Raw genomic sequence first — 17333 nt, 5'->3', positions numbered from 1 at the left:
TAAGAACAGCACACAGGTACAAAAGAGCAATGATCACACATTTTATATTTAAATAGTGCAGTGCAGGTTTTTCTTCACCCTTACCTGTGAGATTTAACCCAGTCAAAACACAATAATTTCAAATGTAATACTCATACCAATGAAAATACTCAATACTTGAATGCATTTGATACTAGAAGGCATTTTTTGGGAAAATTACGAACAAACTGGTTTGGGCAAATCTATTTAGCTAAAGCCCCATTTAGTTCCTCTCCGTCTGATGTTTTGGCACCACATTGTCATTGCTGAGCATATAGCTGTTCAAGTAGACTGCTACCGTTTCAGTCTAGCTGGAAGGATTTCCTCTGCTTCAGTTAAGGACTTTAAGAGAAACGCAACACAAGTACCTGTGTTATCCTATTAAATGAACACTGTCCGTTAACATTACAGACATTATTATCCATAGCTGCAATCCATTACCTTAATGTGGGTAACTACCAGTGTTGGGCAAGTTACTTTGAAAAAGTAATTCAATTATAGTTACTAGTTACTACTTCAAAAAGTAACTGAGTTAGTAACTGAGTTTATCATTTATATTAACTGTTTTTTTTTTGCTCATAAGCAGAGGGTGCTTGCTAAGCGCTAACGTGGCGAAACTATTGAGGAAAAACAACACTGCGTATATATTGTTTATCATGACTCTGGTTTTTGGCCTATCGACACAATTTAAAAACTGGTATATATCACCGTGTTGCTTCGTCTTTAAGTGGTCATGTGACCACGACTACTTTATTCTTCCTCAGTCAAACAGCAGCACTCATGCGATTGTTTTGCCCCTGAGCTCAGGTCAGTGATCGTGATTTCGTCGCGGGAGCTTCTTAAAGCTGTGGCGCCCAAGCTACTTCCGTGCAACTGATATAAGATGCGGTAAGCTGAACACAGCTTCAACCGTCTGTTTGTTGAAAAATAATGCTTTGGCGTTGTAACGATAGGAATAGTAAAGTTAGATTACTCGTTACTGACAAAACTAACTGCCGTTTCGCCGTTATTCCCATCACTGGTAACTACTAATAGTTAACGTGGGTGCTGGCCAGGTTATCATTTATATTAACTGCTGCTGTTCATGTGTTCAGCTGCTAGTGAGGGGAGGGGCTGTGTGCCTGTATGCAGCAGTGCGGTTTGAAGTTCTGCATCAGCAGGAGGCAGCAGAGACCTCACTGGTATTGACACTGTTGCGTTTGATCTAAATGTAGTTTTTTGTGTCAATTAGTATCCAGGTATCATTTTTTCTGACAACACTAATATCAAAATAGTATCTATTTTGATATTAAATGATACAGTGTACCCAGCAAGGTTAAGTATTGGTTCTGGTGACACCTTTAGAGACAATTCACTAGTTTCCCTTTTTTCTGAACCGTACTAATGGCTGAAACTGTTGAGAAGGGAGAAATGAGTGGCATGTATTTGACATGACATGTACTGTTTGACAAATGTAACCCCTACTTTTCCCCTCTCTGGGTTCACATAGGTCCACCAACTCAGGTTTAAAAATGGAAACCAGAGGCACAAACCTTCCTTCAAATTTAAAAGCACCAAATTAAAACAGGAATCTCACAAACCAAGCCTGAGGAGACTTAAGAACACTTATAAAGGCTCTGCCAGGGACTGCGGACCACACTGAAAGATATTGTTTCCACAGTAGTTTTCTGCCTTCCACTGGGAGTGAAACAGATGCTGAACGACATCACAAACCCGTCTAATGCAGTGACTGTCTGTAGTCGGATGATGATCAGTGATTGCAATTATGTGATAAAGTGATTACACTAACTGCTAACCAACGCTCTCTCACACACACACACACACATATGCAGAGTGGGCTCCACTCCTCTCAGACTGGTGACACACCTCATCAAACTGTGGTCTGTTATAAGTGGTGCTGACACGTGTGTTTGTGTCTGTGCGTGTCTGCCTGCGTTCATAATCATACCCGCGTGTGCGTCACTGTCTGTGCGGCGGCAGCGTGCCTTCACAGTATGCGCCGGCGGTGGTCCGGTTTCCGCTCAGAGGGCTGTGAAGTGGCCTGATGAAAGCTCACACATGGTGGCGGTGAGAAGAGCCCCGATCTCCCGTCGTCACCACAGAGCTCAAAAGACTGGACGTCAAATCCTCCCGGTCTGCCGCAGATGTTTAACAGTGATGAGAAAGGAAAGAGAACTTTAGTAAGTTGTCAAGAAAATTTGCTCGGCTTTCATCCCAGATGTTGCCATAGGGAAAGGTCTAGTTTTTTTCCCCAGTCTTCAGTCTCCTATTACCAACTCAGCTGGCTGACAGAGGACACATACACTTTTCAGGTCAACCAATCAGGTTTTGCCATGCCCCATGCCAATCGCATTGTCAAATCCCTGCTGTCAGGTGTCATTTCAGTCCACCTCCATGAAACCTTCCACTGAGCTCATTCTGGAGCTGTACTCCGCATCCCATCTGCACAAATCAGCAAAACTCACTGTCCACTCTTTCACACCTCGTCATGTGACTGCCCAAGTAAGACTGTAATGTCACGATGGGGTATAACTACCACGGCATTCTTACATATCTTTTTAACTTTTCCTGCTGTGAACACTATTTCATATAAATGAATGCGATTATGCTCTAAGCTTCTTTTTCACTAAGTCTCCGCTGATTAAAATCTATTCACTTTGTTGTTCTTATTTCATTTTTATCCTCAGGATGGATTAGTGGTGGAAGGGAAGGTCTGCATTACTAAAGCACATTCTTTAATAAAAATCACTGGAGGTACCGAAAGCTTTAAAATGCCAAACTCTAATACTGTAAAAAGAAAAAACAAAACATAATTTAAAGCATGATGAAACATAAAAAGGTCATATAGAAGGCATTTATAAGTATGCTAAATTTGGGAGGTGGGTCTAGCTTGCAACAGCAAGATACATAACCATATTAAGTATACTAATGGGTCTTGGCTCTGATGTTATCATATACTGGAGAAGGGCTGACTGAACAGTTTCATGAAAAATAATCAGGATTGTATGCAGTTTTTTTCATAATCACAGATCTCAACCTGACTGAATGGGTGTACGTGATTTAGAAGTGACATGCACTGTATGAGAGAATATTTTTTGGATATCTCTCCCACAAAGTCAAGAGACTCTGGAGCACCAAAGCTGAGCTGGAGATCTGCTATCACCTAATCTCAGTCCGTCTTTTAATCTGTCGCCCATCTGGGAGGTTATGTAACACTTATAGAGTAGCTGAGGCTAGCGGGCTGATATCACTGTAGACTAGATTTGAGGCCTAGTGAGCCCATAGCAACGTCTGATCGCTAGGGAAAAATGTGCATTCCCTGACTGGTTGGCAAGAGGTTACTGGAGATTCCTGGCTATTGCAGGGTGAATCAGACACTCACCAAATGCCATTGTGCCATGGTAAACCGGGAATAGAGAAGTGAAAGTCATGCGTTACTCGTGAAACCAACACATTTCAAAAGGTGCAACTTTTATTTTGAAGGCAGTTGTTCTCCATTTCTAGTTTCACTACCATTTGGCAAGTAGTTTGCAAGTATATGTAGACAAGTCAGCATCTTGATGCAAACTACTGGTAACCGTAGGAACCTGCGAGCAACCAAAGCAGTCGTAGAGGCTTACAGAGGTGACCAATGTCATACTACCAGCAACTACTCACCAACTGGTTGTGGAATACACACATTCTCTAATGACCGGTGGATACCAGGTGTCACCGACCAGTACCTAGGGCTAAGTGAATGGGGCTTTAGCAATCAGTTTTGTAGAGACTGCCAGCAACCTATGGCAACCACTTGCAAATAGTCAGTGAATACTCATTTTGCCCTCAAGACTTGTTGTTGCCAGATGGTTGCCGATTAGTCTGTAGGTCTGTTTAACTGAGACCTAAGAGACCATTTTTAACTCTTGATCTCAATCCTCTGGCAGTATCTGAGCTTCCTAAATGAATGCAGTTCTGTACATATCTGCCTGCCTACTTATACTTCAGAACTGAAACCAAACCTGTACTTGTGCTTAAATTCACCACCCTCACTTCTCACTCTTACACATACATCACCATCGGCAATGACACACTCCAGTGTATTTCCAGTTCACCTACCCTCCTCGTGTGCCATTTAAGTCTCTCATATTTCTCCCACATTTCCTTACACCTCTCTTCTCACCAGTCACCTCCATCCCTCACCATTCTGCCACTCTGTAATGACTCACAATACAAGCCTCTTTCTTTTAAATGCAAACCTGTCTTCCTCTCACCTTCACAGCCTTCTTATTCAGCTCCTTCTCGCACTATTCACCTTCCTCCTTTCTCCCTCTTTACTTCCTTTTGCATATCTCAATCCACCACCCAGGCCCTCATTTCCTCGCTCCCTCTATCCTTCCCCCTTACACCACCATTAACAATACAACTTTATTTGTATAGCACGTTTAAAAGACCAACGGTACACCAAAGTGCTTTACAATAAAAACAGGAAAATTAAGACAATAAATAAAAGACTTTAACTTTCCACCTTCATCCTTTCTCTTGTGTTGCTGTATAGGTCTGTCAGTGCATTCCTCAATTCTCCTCAAGCTTTCTCCACTCAAAAAACGTGACTGCCTCCTCCTTCGTCCATCACACATTCAGTGAGTCACACTTCTGTTCATCCTTGTCATGACTTGACACGGCACAAAAAACATCCCGGTCCCCAGACTGCTGGCTACAAATATACACAATGACAGAGTCCCATTTAGTACTCTTCAATGCCCATGCCCATCATTAGCTTACTGTTAAACAACACAGTGAGCAAAAAGAGCCAGCTCAAAGCTACAACCAGCTGTGCCATTATCATCTCCCTGCTGGGTGTACATGTCTCTTTGTGTGTGTCTGTGCGCGTGTGTGTACACATACATCCATTTTTCTGAATTACCTTTGTTTAAATGTATAATGCAGGCTTTGTTTAAGCCTATATTAACTTTTTTTCAAATTGGGAGCTTTTAATCATTTTCTGGCTTTTGTCTTCGTGTGTGTGTGTGTGTGTGTGTGTGTGTGCGTGTCTGTGTGCGTGTCTGTGTGTAGGCCCATCTCCATAATTAGGGCAGACCAGCCACACATGGGTCTCCCCTGACACTTCCCCTCCAAGATTTAAATATTCATGAGACTCTAAACGCTTTCATGAGCTCTGTAATTATGGACAGAAAATAGTCAGAGAGAGCCAAAGAGAGAAAAAGGGAGAAAGTGGGAGGCAGAGTCAGAAATGCCCTTAAATTAAAAAGAAAAAAAAGAAAAAGGCTGACCAGCAGTATTTACAGATACGATCAATACTTTTGTGCAGTTTTGCGACCAAAGCCAATGACCTGCTGACACACCGGAAAGGACAAGTAATGTTTAAGGAGAAGGTTTACGGAGATATCTCCTGATTCTTGTTATTTTTTTCAACCTAATTTGCAGTGATTGTAGATCATTTTGGTATCTCGTTATGTGAGTTTACATCATTAAGAGCTCTTGATTTGATAGAGAGAGGTTTATCACTTTAACCATTGCTATTTAAGTGCATGAGCTGATAAATTAAAAATTAATTAACAAATTAAATTAACAGATACTGCAGTCATTAAGAGATGTTTCTTGTACTCTAAGCAGTCACAATCAATGATCATTAGTTTTTGTGATTATTTGAAAAGCAGATTCTCTCAGTTTATTCCCTCTTAGGTTAGAATATCTGCCAAGCAGACTTGGGCAATAACCCAAATATGTACAGAGGCTCACATGAAGAGTCGACCTAGATGTGATTCATCTAATTTGAATCATGCAAGTATGTTCACTAAAAGCTTTTCCCTGGATATGCCAGCGACCTCTTTGCTCTCTAGACGCAAGCCTCAAAACAGCATGCGTTTTAGTTATTGCTGTCATTCAACTATGTGTAACATCAAAAGTGTTTATATTGCTTTCAAATGGTTGTGGAAAGGTAGTGAAATTGGAAAACAGTGCTCGCTTGTGGACAGTGTTTTATTTCTGGTGTTGCAGGTATATAAACGCATGAAGTGATCAGTAAATTATATAGATATTAAAAATAACAAAACAAAGTAAACAAATCAGATGCTTTCCAGATGTTATTGTATGGTGGATCAAAATGCATTTACAATTCTATCAATTTTGCAAAGATCTCCAACACCACTGACTGAAATGCAGCCCCAAACCATGACAGAGCCTCCACTGTGTTTGAAAGTGTACCGCTCTCCTGACCACCTCCATACATACTGATGGCAAATTTTACTTCATGACTCCCTCAGGCGTGTTGCCACAGATTTCCAGTCAAATTCTTGTCAACTTCAGACTTTCTTAAGAATGGTTTCTTCACTCTTCCACTGAGATCATTTCCGATGAGGCTTCAGTGAACAGTAGATCTGGCTGATGCATCCATCAGGCTCTGTGTCAGGTCTTTGCTGGCTTTTTCTTAAGGACATGCCTTTCAAACACAATTCATCTGCTTGGGCTACAGATTCAGGCCTGCCTCTTCTTCTTTTGTTCTCCACTTTTTAGTTTCCTCACACAGTGCACACCACACTCAGATAAGCCAGGTTTTTTGGCTAATAGCTCTTCCAGAATCACATTTCGCTTTATGCCAGTCAAAGTTTTATATGTTTTTGAAACAGGCTGTTAGTAACACAGTGTCTACAGATACAATTAAAAACTGGTTCTTTGCCAATTTGTTGTTACGTGTAGTCACAACACTGGTTCATCGCCCTAGTCAGGTGCCTTTGTAATTGATTCCTTAGGTCAGTTTTAAGTGGCTTAAAGACACACACAAAAAAGCATTCCTCTGAAAATGGTCGGGTGCAAGGACTGGACTGAAGATGGGTGAATAAGCAGCCGAAAGCGTGGAGAACTATTACACAAGACCACTTAAAAAACAGAAACTAGAGGCATGTCTGGTTCCTTGGAAGTGAATTAGAAACGAGGGGTGAGGACTGTATTTCCTGGTTTGACTGGCGACTGGCTCATTGGCAGCAGAGGTGGGACAAACACAGAAATCTCCTTCAGATTCCTTGAGTGCCGTGTGCATTTTATTGATAAGAAATGCAAACCTTTACGCTTGTTTTGTCACACATGGTTCGGTTATATTCCACAGCCTCACAGACTCTAACAATAAAACATGTCATTGGCTGAATTTCCCACAAGTGTCTCAGCACTTTTTTTTTGTTAAATCGCATTCCTTTTAAAGCCTCAGGACAAATCTAACTTCAATATTTGTGCAAATGTGATGTGTTGTAACTAGGCCTTATGATTCTGTCTGGTCTATTTTTACTTTATAAAGTAAATAGTTGGCAAAGCCAGCAAGGATTCCAGTTACAACACCACTCAGAGATGATATGTGAGAACCCTTCCAGGATTTTAAAGAAAGGCGCTGACAGGAAATTCTTTAGTTTCCCTTTTTAGTAAAACAAAACATCACCTGTCATCGAAGCCAACATTAGTAAGTAGGCCCTCTAGATTTTCTTTCCATTTCATTTTCTTCACAGCTATCTGATGTTTTGGGGCTCTAGACAAAACAATCACATGCCATCTTCACATTCCAGGATGAGTAAATTGATTTTATCCTCCTGGAAAAGCCATCAGATAGTGCCGTGGAAGACATGAAATCACAGTCAGACAAAAGCATGAGGCAAATGATCCAGAGCCGATTGTCCTCGCACCGATGCAAACTGATGCTCAGCTGACACATACACACACAACAACACAAGGAAACATTTGTCCTGAGCAGAAACGCACACAGGCAAACCCGCGGACACTAAATCACCTTAAAATGACAAATAAGCAGGAGGACAGAATCTCAGACGCTGTCGTCATTTATATGTAAATGAGCACACTGCTACTCTCCTCCACGCAGCAATCTTGGCTCTCAAGAAACCACAAGACGGAGCAAACTTTCAATCAGATCAGACAAGATGTCAGACAAGATGATTGTAAGCGACAGGAAGCCAAATGATGCGTGACAAGACAGGGCATGATGAGGTGAAATGAGCTAAAATGACAGGGTTTACGAGGAGCGGGCATTAACTGAAAACCGAGGTATTTGTCACAGCACTAATGACTGCAAGTTTCCCTGTTTTCTTCCCAAGGACTCTGAAATTACGGGTGGCTCGTCAGGGCTGTATGTTGACCACTTATTAGAGCAAACTCCCTTAAACAGACACAAATCACCCGAAATGACAATAAAATGACAAGAAGCATCGACTGTGTGCATCCTGATAAATTGGTGATTCAACTAAGGTGCAGTTTGTGGTAAAGATGCACACAATGGTTTTAGGAAAATAAGGCACTGTGACTGCATCCCTGACATTCCCTACAAGGAGGAAATCTGCCAATATGACTGTAAAGTGCACCATTACTGGAGTTACCCTGTCACTGTAATGGCCTCTGTGAGTCACAAGTACTTTTGCGACACAAAATACCACCCACACACACACACACACACACACACACACACGCGCACAGACAGGCGCGAACACACAGGTGAATGTGCATACACACTGCTGCATTTAAACACTAAGCACACGCCAAGGGCAGGAGGAACACACCATCTTCCTGTCTGCTTCTCACTGCAGCGGTTAATGTCACTGACTTTAGAGTGCAGCCCTGCATGAGAGTGCAGTTTTTTTACTTGAGTGATGTCTGTGTGTTAAAGTATAGGCTTGTGTGTCTGTGTGTAAGCATTTTTGTAAGCTCAGCAATCCAAGAGTGACTTAACAAAAGGCTGCTGAATATAAATCTATTCCCTCTCCATCTGGCAGGGTAAAAAAGGCACATATTTACATTGCTGTCCAAAGACAGGCAGAGAGATAAAAGGTTCACAATACTATTAGGACTCTTAACAGCTATGAATTAGCCGAGCAGAAAGCTCCCTGGCAGAAAAATGATGCCACTCTCAAATAAAATTAGGAGAACACGTAAATCGCACATCTGAACTTTATGAATAAAATATTCAAGTTGAAAATTTTAACTGACACGCACTGTGTAATTTCTTGGCAGCAAAATAGTGTAACAACGGTCAGCTGTTAAATTAAAATCGCCAACCCTTCGAAATCACGTCAAAAGTCAAAGCTAAAAACTGAAGGCTGATCCAGCTTTTGCAATAATGTGACTCATTAGTCTGCATGGCCTCCACGTGCTTCCCAACGATGTCTCGGCATGCTCCTGATGAGGCAGTGGATGTGGGAATTAGTGGATCTCCTCCCAGTGAACTCCAGGACAGTGTGTGGCACGATTTGGTAACGTTCCATGCGCTGATTCACAGTGTCCAAGAGGTTTTTAGTTGGGGAACTTTCATCAAGGAACTGCTTACACACCATGACCACTTGAAGTTAGTGTCAATCTGGACGAGCTGGAATCCAGGGCCTTCCACACCAGTATAAGGTCTGACAGTGGGTCTGAGGACTTCAGTCAATGTACTATTGGCTAATAGGTGGAGGTCTTTGTGACCCTCTATGGATACACCTCTCCAGATCATCACTGACCCACTGCCAAACTACTCTTGCTGCATGAGTAATGTATAGTGTTGTACGGAGCATAACCTTCCCCACTGCATCTCCAGTGTCCTTAACGTCTGTCATGTGCTCAGTGTGAACTTGCTCGTGACAAAAACAGCACTAGTGACAAACCAGCCTTTCTGGTAGCAATGCCAGGCAAGCTGCATGGTGCTACTCTGTGACCAGAGGTCCCATTAAAGGTCATCTGGCCCTCATCCAGTCTGTTTCAGATAGTTTGCTCATGAAAATAAAAGTGACTGTTGGAGGTCATTCTGTAGGAGCAGATACCAGTCCTGCTGCTAGATTGATGCCCTTCTACAGGACTGTCTAGATGTCCTTGTGCAACAGTCCGTCTCCTGCTATCGCCTCAACACTCCTGAGACGGTTCGGGGAGTAACAGCAAACGTTTTTCTGACAGCACGCATGGACGTGCCATCCAGGAACATCTGTGCTACCAGTGCAGCACAAATGGGCTGCTGGTACCATCCACAGACAGTATAAAAGATGGACGTAGGTACAGTGATGCCACTCACCAGTTTCTGAAGTCGTGTTTTAAAGCCTTTTATTGAGCGTTTCCTCCATCATTATCTTGGTTGCAAAAACACAGATCAATGTTGGGAGGAAGGGCAGATATGGTTGAAACCACATTGGTTGGCTATGACTTGTGAGTGAAAGCTTGTTGGCCAATGTGCGTGCAGTTTCACACCACAGATGATCCTTTTTGAAACATGGCATGACCATGACACACTTTAAAGAGGTCGAGTCAGACAGCCTTTCGGCTGGCCTTTAGCTAGATTGTTTTATTTTATTTTAAGTTTATTTTTTTGGGAACTTACACATTGGCTTCATTTTTTTTTTTTCAAAACAGAAACTATGTCTATGTTTAATAATGTCTAAGGTATTCATAACATGCTACTTTAACCCTCATTACAAATAATTAATAAGAGTAAAGAAGCTATAACCAGACCAAAATCGTAAGTACTAAGAACACTAAGAACACACATACTCCAACTTAACTAAAGCAGCATGTTGGATTCGTTTGTAGAAGTAATTTACTTTTAAAGTAACAGTGAGCATGAGGCAGCTGTTAGCTTAGCGGCTAGGGAACTTTTCCATCACACTAGCCGAACAACGAATGAATAACGAAGTTAGCTGACTGACTTTTTCTCACACCTATATAACAAATGTGCTTAAGTAACACACTATTTAGCAAACACAAAGCGCTGTACAAACGGGAACACAACTGCGACTGCAGGAAGTAATGTGATCAAGGTCAACAGCAAGGGTCGCTGAGAGCTCTCTGATGATTGGCTAGGTTGTATCATAACAGATCACCCAACTCATCGATCTCTTATCAACTAAAAAGACATGTATAAATTATTTATTTATATCACAAAATGCCAAACATTACTTTCTACTTATTTTATTTCCTCGCCGAGGCTACACTACCAAAGTGACAAGGACACTATCAAAAAGCAAAACTGGAGAAAAAACAGGTGGGATAGAGAGCAATGATCTGTGGTCACCACCTATAAAACCATTCCCTTTTTGGGAGTCATCTTGTTCTTGCCCGATTGGCTAGTTTGGCATTCCTGAAGTTAAACTTGCTTATAGTGTGATGATTGACTATTCCCTTATTTTTTTGAGCAGTTTAGAGTTACCCAAGTAATACTATGGCTTCCCGTTTCGCTTAGGCCACACGGTTACCTATCTGTTGCTAGGGAAAGATGTGCATTCCCCATCCGGTTGGTTTTGATAGCCAAAACACCAAACTAGAGACTTCAAAATATAACATAATTCATTGCGAACAGGCCAACTTTTTAGTTTGGACATGTGACATTTAGGTACAATTAGAAATACAACATTTTTTCCATGCAACAGTACATAGAAAGGCAAGTTAAAAATAATTTCAAAACACGTAATTTTTACCACTTGCTCATGCAATTTTCCTGACTCTCTGCATTAGAGCCGCAACCTTCTGTGCTATGTCCTGTGATCTATTTTCAACCTTGATTTAGTTTAATTTGAGACTTCACAGGTTCACATCTTTGAGTCTGCTTCCTGTCAGAGCCTGCTTCCTGTGGTACTCTGCTGTGGTACAAAACAACCTCAGTGGGAGAGGCGGGGAAACAAAGTAATTAAAAATAATGATGGCTGATGGAAAGCCGCTCATACTGACTACAAAATGTTGTCTATCTTGTCACCAAATCGCCTTGTGTCTCACCGAATAATGAGCACAGTGACACATTGGGGGCTGTGCAGAATGCAGATGAGCAATATGTTCAACAACTGTCAAAAGAAATGAGCTAAAATCAGATTTAATATTTGCTTCTGTGACCAAGATGTTGATTAATTAATGAGCAATAAGGCTGTTGTTGCTTTTATGAGTTAGACAAAGTCACCCGTCAGTAAGCGACTACTCTGACATCTTGATTCACAGCGAACTTTCGCTATCTCAATCTGGGTGATTTTTACCACTACATCCATAATGCTAGACACTATCTGTTCCGCTTAAACACCAAAGACAGGGAGTGATGAGAAACAGCCAAGTTAAAAAATCCTTATCGGGCCTACAAGCTGAATCCCATCTGCCTCTCTCCTTACAATGACTCATAACACAGCTTATTAGTCCCTCTGGATGGATAAAAAGGAGCTTTTTTGAGCCAGGAGAAAAGCAGGGAATAAAACAGAAAACAGAAAACAAAAACAAATTAAAAGTAAGAGAGCTGAATGAGCAAAGGAGGAGAGAGAAAATGTATAGGAAGTACAGGATTAAATTCTTCTGAATGCAACCTAAAGTGCAGGTGTAAACAAGTAAAATCACCTGAGAGCTGAAAGCACCAGGAAACAGTTTAAGTACACCTTTCTTCATACTTCTTTTGATTAAAGCCCATTCAATATTGACTACCATACTTTAGAAAGTCAAAAAACTGAATTGAACTGAACAGAATTGGGAAAAAAAAAAAAAAATTGCCTTCAAAGTAAAAGTTGTGCTACACTTTTTCCGAGGTCCTCTACTGTTCAGTGAGTAGTTGCCAAGTGTTTGCAGTCAAGTCTGCATCTTCCAAGCAAACTACAGTAGACTGCAGCAATCTGCTAGCAACCAAAGCAATGACAAAGACACCTTGCCAACTTCTGCAACTGATTTCATCCAGAAATCACTCACCAACCGGTCAGGCAATACACAGTTTTCTTAACAACTGGAGAATCACCGACCGATCTCTAGATTTGTGCAGGTGAAGCCTGGAGATGGTTGAAGGTGTGAATGTGAGGTTAAATGGTTATCTCTCCTGTCTGTAGCAAACGCTAGAATAAGATGGATGGTACATATCAGCCTGCATGATAGAAAAGTAAATCTAAAAACCTCTAGGCAGCTATTTCAGGCAACACCAATCCTTTATGTAACTAAATGGAAAAAATAAACTTTTTCAAAAGTCACTGAAGAATTCAATAGACACATATGTTAGCACAATGTTTAAATTGTCCAAGCACCTCTCTTTGAATTTCCGTGCACACACTCACCGAAGGTACAACTTTGCTAGTACTGAGTTGGACCTCCTTTTACCTCCAGAACTACCCCAGTTCTTTGTGGCACAGATTCAACAAGGTGCTGGAAACATTCCTCAGAAACTTTGGTCCATACTAACAGGATACCATCAATCAGTTGCTGCAGATTTGTCGGCTGCACATCCATGATGTGAATCTATAGTTCCACCGTATCCCAAAGGTGCTCTACATGATTGAGAACTGGTGACTGTGAAGGACATTTGAGAACAGTAAACTCATCAAGAAACCAGTTTGAGATGATTTTGTTTTGTGACATGCTGCATTATCCCAAGGATTATCCCATTATGCCAAGAAAATATCCCCAGTTCCATTACATCACCACCAGCCTAGATGGATGGGTTTTCCCAGTCTTCTATTGTCCAGTTTTGGTGAGCCAGTTGTAGCGTCAGTTTTCTGTTCTTAACTAATAGGAAGGGCACCCGGTGGACTCTACTGCTGCTGTAGCCCATCCGCTTCAAGGCTTCAAGGCTTCAAGATAGATAGATAGACAGAAAGTGTAAACAGCTCAAGTGTCCATAATTCAATAAGCAGAATAGGATAACAGGCAGGAGGAAAAAAACTGTGGCAAGAAAAGAAGAAAAGTGCAGGAGATGGGAAGTGAGGATATGAGATGAAAAGGAAACAGAAGGGAAGAAGTTAGTGAAGGAAAATGCTGGTAAACAGTCTGATCTCCTGTAGTGACCAGCTGGTGAGATCCAGCAGACAGATAAATGACCCCCTGTCATTCTTACAAAGCTCTGTCTCCTCCTTCTGCTTCATCTCTCTATCCTCCCTCCTCTCCTCCGCAAGCCCCCACCCTCCCTTATTTAGACAGGTCATCCATCAACAAGCACACTCCACCGACCACCTTTCCACACCAACACTTTTGCCCATTACTTGTTGGAAAGCCATATGCAGACACACTGCACCAGGCACACGTGTCCTTGCACTCTGGTCTTTGTCAAGTTTCCAGGGCCTTCTCCTCTCTCCTTCACTCTCCTCTCACCCTTCATCATTTACCCTTCTTTTCTCTCCTCCCCTCCCACCATCTGCTCTCCATCTTCCATGTCCTTGTCACCTTACCCAACTTAATAAATGTCAAGGTGTGAAAACACAGATAAATCAGAGTGTAGCGAGGAAAGGCGGTGTTACTTTAACAAGATGAATTAATCTAACTGACACTTAAAATTCGCTATCAAAACAGCATTTTTATTGGGATGTTTTCAAAGTTGGGGGTTATATATAGAATTTTGAAACAATTACCTAGTGCGTTAATATAAATGTCGATCGCTCAAGTCAAGTCAAGTCAGGTCAAGAGGCTTATTGTCATTTCAACCATGTGCATGTACTCATTTAATGACCTACACTAATCTCTCCCTCTGTCACACACAGACAGGCACAAACAGGCAACACAGATATCATCTATGTCACTTTTTCCATCTGAGTACTCTGCGATGATGTCAAAGGAGGTGAGATGTCAAGATGTGGACACTCAGGTGAACTCATGCACCCTGAGATGTCACTGCACCGCAGAGTAACAGATGAAACTTTATCACACGACTGAACTACAGCAATGACTATAAGTTTAAATTGGGGTACTGTTATGTAAACTTGTGCAATCAGTCAACAGTACAAAGAGGGCTGATGACACGTAATAAAGAAAATCTCACATTTTGCTCGCATGCAGGAAACCCAAATCCTGCGGGTGGTCCAGGATACACGGGGATAACACTCACCGACCAGTCCTCAATCAGTCCACAAATGATAGTTTTCCCGGGCGAAATCTCCGCGGGATACGAAGAAACGAAGTACCTCTCCTCCTCCGCTGACGACAACAACGTTATTCCAGCGCTGTTAATAATGTTTTGGCGATTAAGCGACGGTTTCTTTGTTGTAGTAAACAGGAGCTCGACACATCAAGGTAGCCAAGCACCCGGAGTCCGCTTACTCCACAGAAGGAGCGCCGATTGGTCGCTTCAGCCACAACGCAGCTTTCTGCTTTGTCGCGATTGGGTCAAGACGGTGCTTTCAAATGCTGCTCGTAAATTGGGAATCCCGAAGTAGCAGTACATGATATTATACAAAACGGTGGCAAACCCCACTACTGACATAGTTCAATGTGTCACTTATAAAACAGTTTAAATCGTATCTGTGACGTGTCCTTCGAAATAATTACGCCACTCAGCCTGTAAACTGACCTTCTGCTTGTACTGAAATTTCAAATGCTGTTAAAGCCATTTGAGCTCCTCTCTTTAAGTAAACAGATACCTGCAGCCACTTCAGTGTTTAGAAAAGCGAGTCACTTAGTTCACGTATTAACTGCCGCCTTGTCAGTTTCAGGTTGTATGACATGGTGATATCTTAGAAAGGAAAAAAATCTGAAGCTTTACACAGACCCACTCACTGTGTGAAACCTTATCCACTTTTAATATATGTATTATACTGTAATGTAGTATATATAGTTTACATACATATATGACACAGAATGTGAAAAAGCATTATATATGTGCTATGAAATCTCCGGAACACACTGTCTTTGCAGATAAATTTGCTAACATATTCTCTAAATTTCTCACAGTTCGTGAAGGCATCGCTACCCCCATGGTTCATGTGATTTCTTGTATTGTGGTTTCCATCTGAATGTTTATTACCAAACAGGTCAGCAGGCTGTTAACTGGAAGTCAATTAAGATATTTCACTGCAAGAGTAAGTGATGTGGTCGGCTGCTGTAACGTCGAGTCACATTATTTTGTGTAAGTAAATCAGAGGAGGGCTGATTGATCTGCACCCACTCATAAAAAGGGGCCACGTGTGCTTGTGCTAGTTGTGCTGAATAGCCCAAATAGAACAACGGTACAGAATCAATAGAAACTAATGTTTTTGGGCCATTTTTTTATTCCGTCCAGCGAGCGCGAAGATGGATTATTTCAATCATCGTTTACGAACATTTTATAGACACTTTGTGCTGTATACTGTCAGGATATGTGCGACGTCGAATCTACCTCAGCATGATGGATAGAAGAGATTATGTTGTTTTTATTTTACACCGTGGGATTAAATTACTTAAATTATATATTATTCATGAGATGAAAACAGAAATAACAGAAATATAATATTAAAGATCAGTTCCATCGGAAGAAATTTGGCTCCCCCTGGCGGTGCAAATAGGTAAATGCAAACAGTTGACGGAGTATTCCCCAGTGCATTCATGATCCTTTTTCTATAAAAGTTATACACTCAGCGACCTCTTCATTGAGTACACCTTGCTAGCATTGGACTGCCTTAATTCGTCGTTGCACAGATTCAACAAGGTGCTGGAAACATTCCTCAGAGACTTTGATCTATTTTCCCCAGAAACCAGTTTGAGGTGATCTGAACTTTGTGACATGGTGTATTGTCCTGCAGCCATCAGAACATGGGTACACTGTGATCATAAAGGGCTGGACATGATCAGTAAAAATACTCAGGCTGTGGTGTTTAAATAATGCTGAACTGGTGCTAAAGTCACCAAAGAAAATATCCCCCACAGCTTTACATGGGATTACATTACATCCATACAAAGCAGAACTGATCCATGCTTTCATGCTTTTTTTGCCAAATTCTTACACTGCCATCTGAATGTTTTTTACAATCCTCATAACGTCCAGTTTTGATGAGTCCTTGTGAACTGTAGCCTCAGTTTTCAGGAGTGGTGGTAAAAAGTGCTTGAGTTATTTTTGCCCCCCTGCAGTCTGGCCATTCTCCTCTGACATCAACAAGGCATTTTCTCCCAGAGAACCACCGCTCACTGGATATTTTCTTTTTCCAGAGAATTCTCTGTGAACTCGAGAGATGGGTGTGTGGGAAGACCCTAGTGGATCAGCAGTTTCTGAAATACTCAGATCAAAGTCACTTAAATCACCTTCCTTCTCCATTCGCATGATCAGTTTGAACTTCAGCAGGAAGTCTTGATCATGTCTACATACCTAAATACATTACAGTTTTTCTCAGTCGCTTTGGTGCGTTTCTCAGAACACCATTAACATTTGCACAGCAGTTAGTGCATTTCCCAAAACAATTAGTGCAAACTGCAAAACCTAGTGGATAGCCTGCAAAAGCACGTCACATGCACAGAATTGATTATCCATACCGCAAAAGCAAGTATCCATGTCAATGAAACTGCCAGTGCCATCAAAATGAAAAGTCTTGACACCATCTTTATGAACAAGATAGTCAAATGGCATTGTCATGTTTCCACTATGACAGTTTATAATTTCAGTGTTTCCCATT

General features: G+C 41.5%; 1 protein-coding gene across 4 annotated transcripts in view; it reads right to left on the bottom strand.

The window, feature by feature from the left end:
• Window positions 1-15024, bottom strand: part of LOC116314038 (SPRY domain-containing SOCS box protein 4-like) — a 79809-nt gene extending 64785 nt beyond the window's left edge. The window contains exons 1-2 of one of the 4 annotated variants that reach the window (XM_039602785.1): window positions 14735-15024; window positions 1967-2153 (exon numbers count right to left, since the gene is read on the bottom strand). The gene's annotated coding sequence lies outside the window, so the exon portion shown is untranslated. The remainder of the gene's footprint in view (window positions 1-1966; window positions 2154-14734) is intronic. The other 3 variants (XM_039602784.1, XM_039602787.1, XM_039602786.1) reach the window with 3 other exon arrangements.
• Between the last annotated feature and the right edge of the window lie 2309 nt (window positions 15025-17333).

Source organism: Oreochromis aureus, linkage group 18, assembly GCF_013358895.1.
Source record: "Oreochromis aureus strain Israel breed Guangdong linkage group 18, ZZ_aureus, whole genome shotgun sequence".
NCBI lineage: Eukaryota > Metazoa > Chordata > Actinopteri > Cichliformes > Cichlidae > Oreochromis > Oreochromis aureus.
Note: the sequence above shows the minus strand (reverse complement) of the source record. Positions and strands in the feature narration are given on the sequence as shown.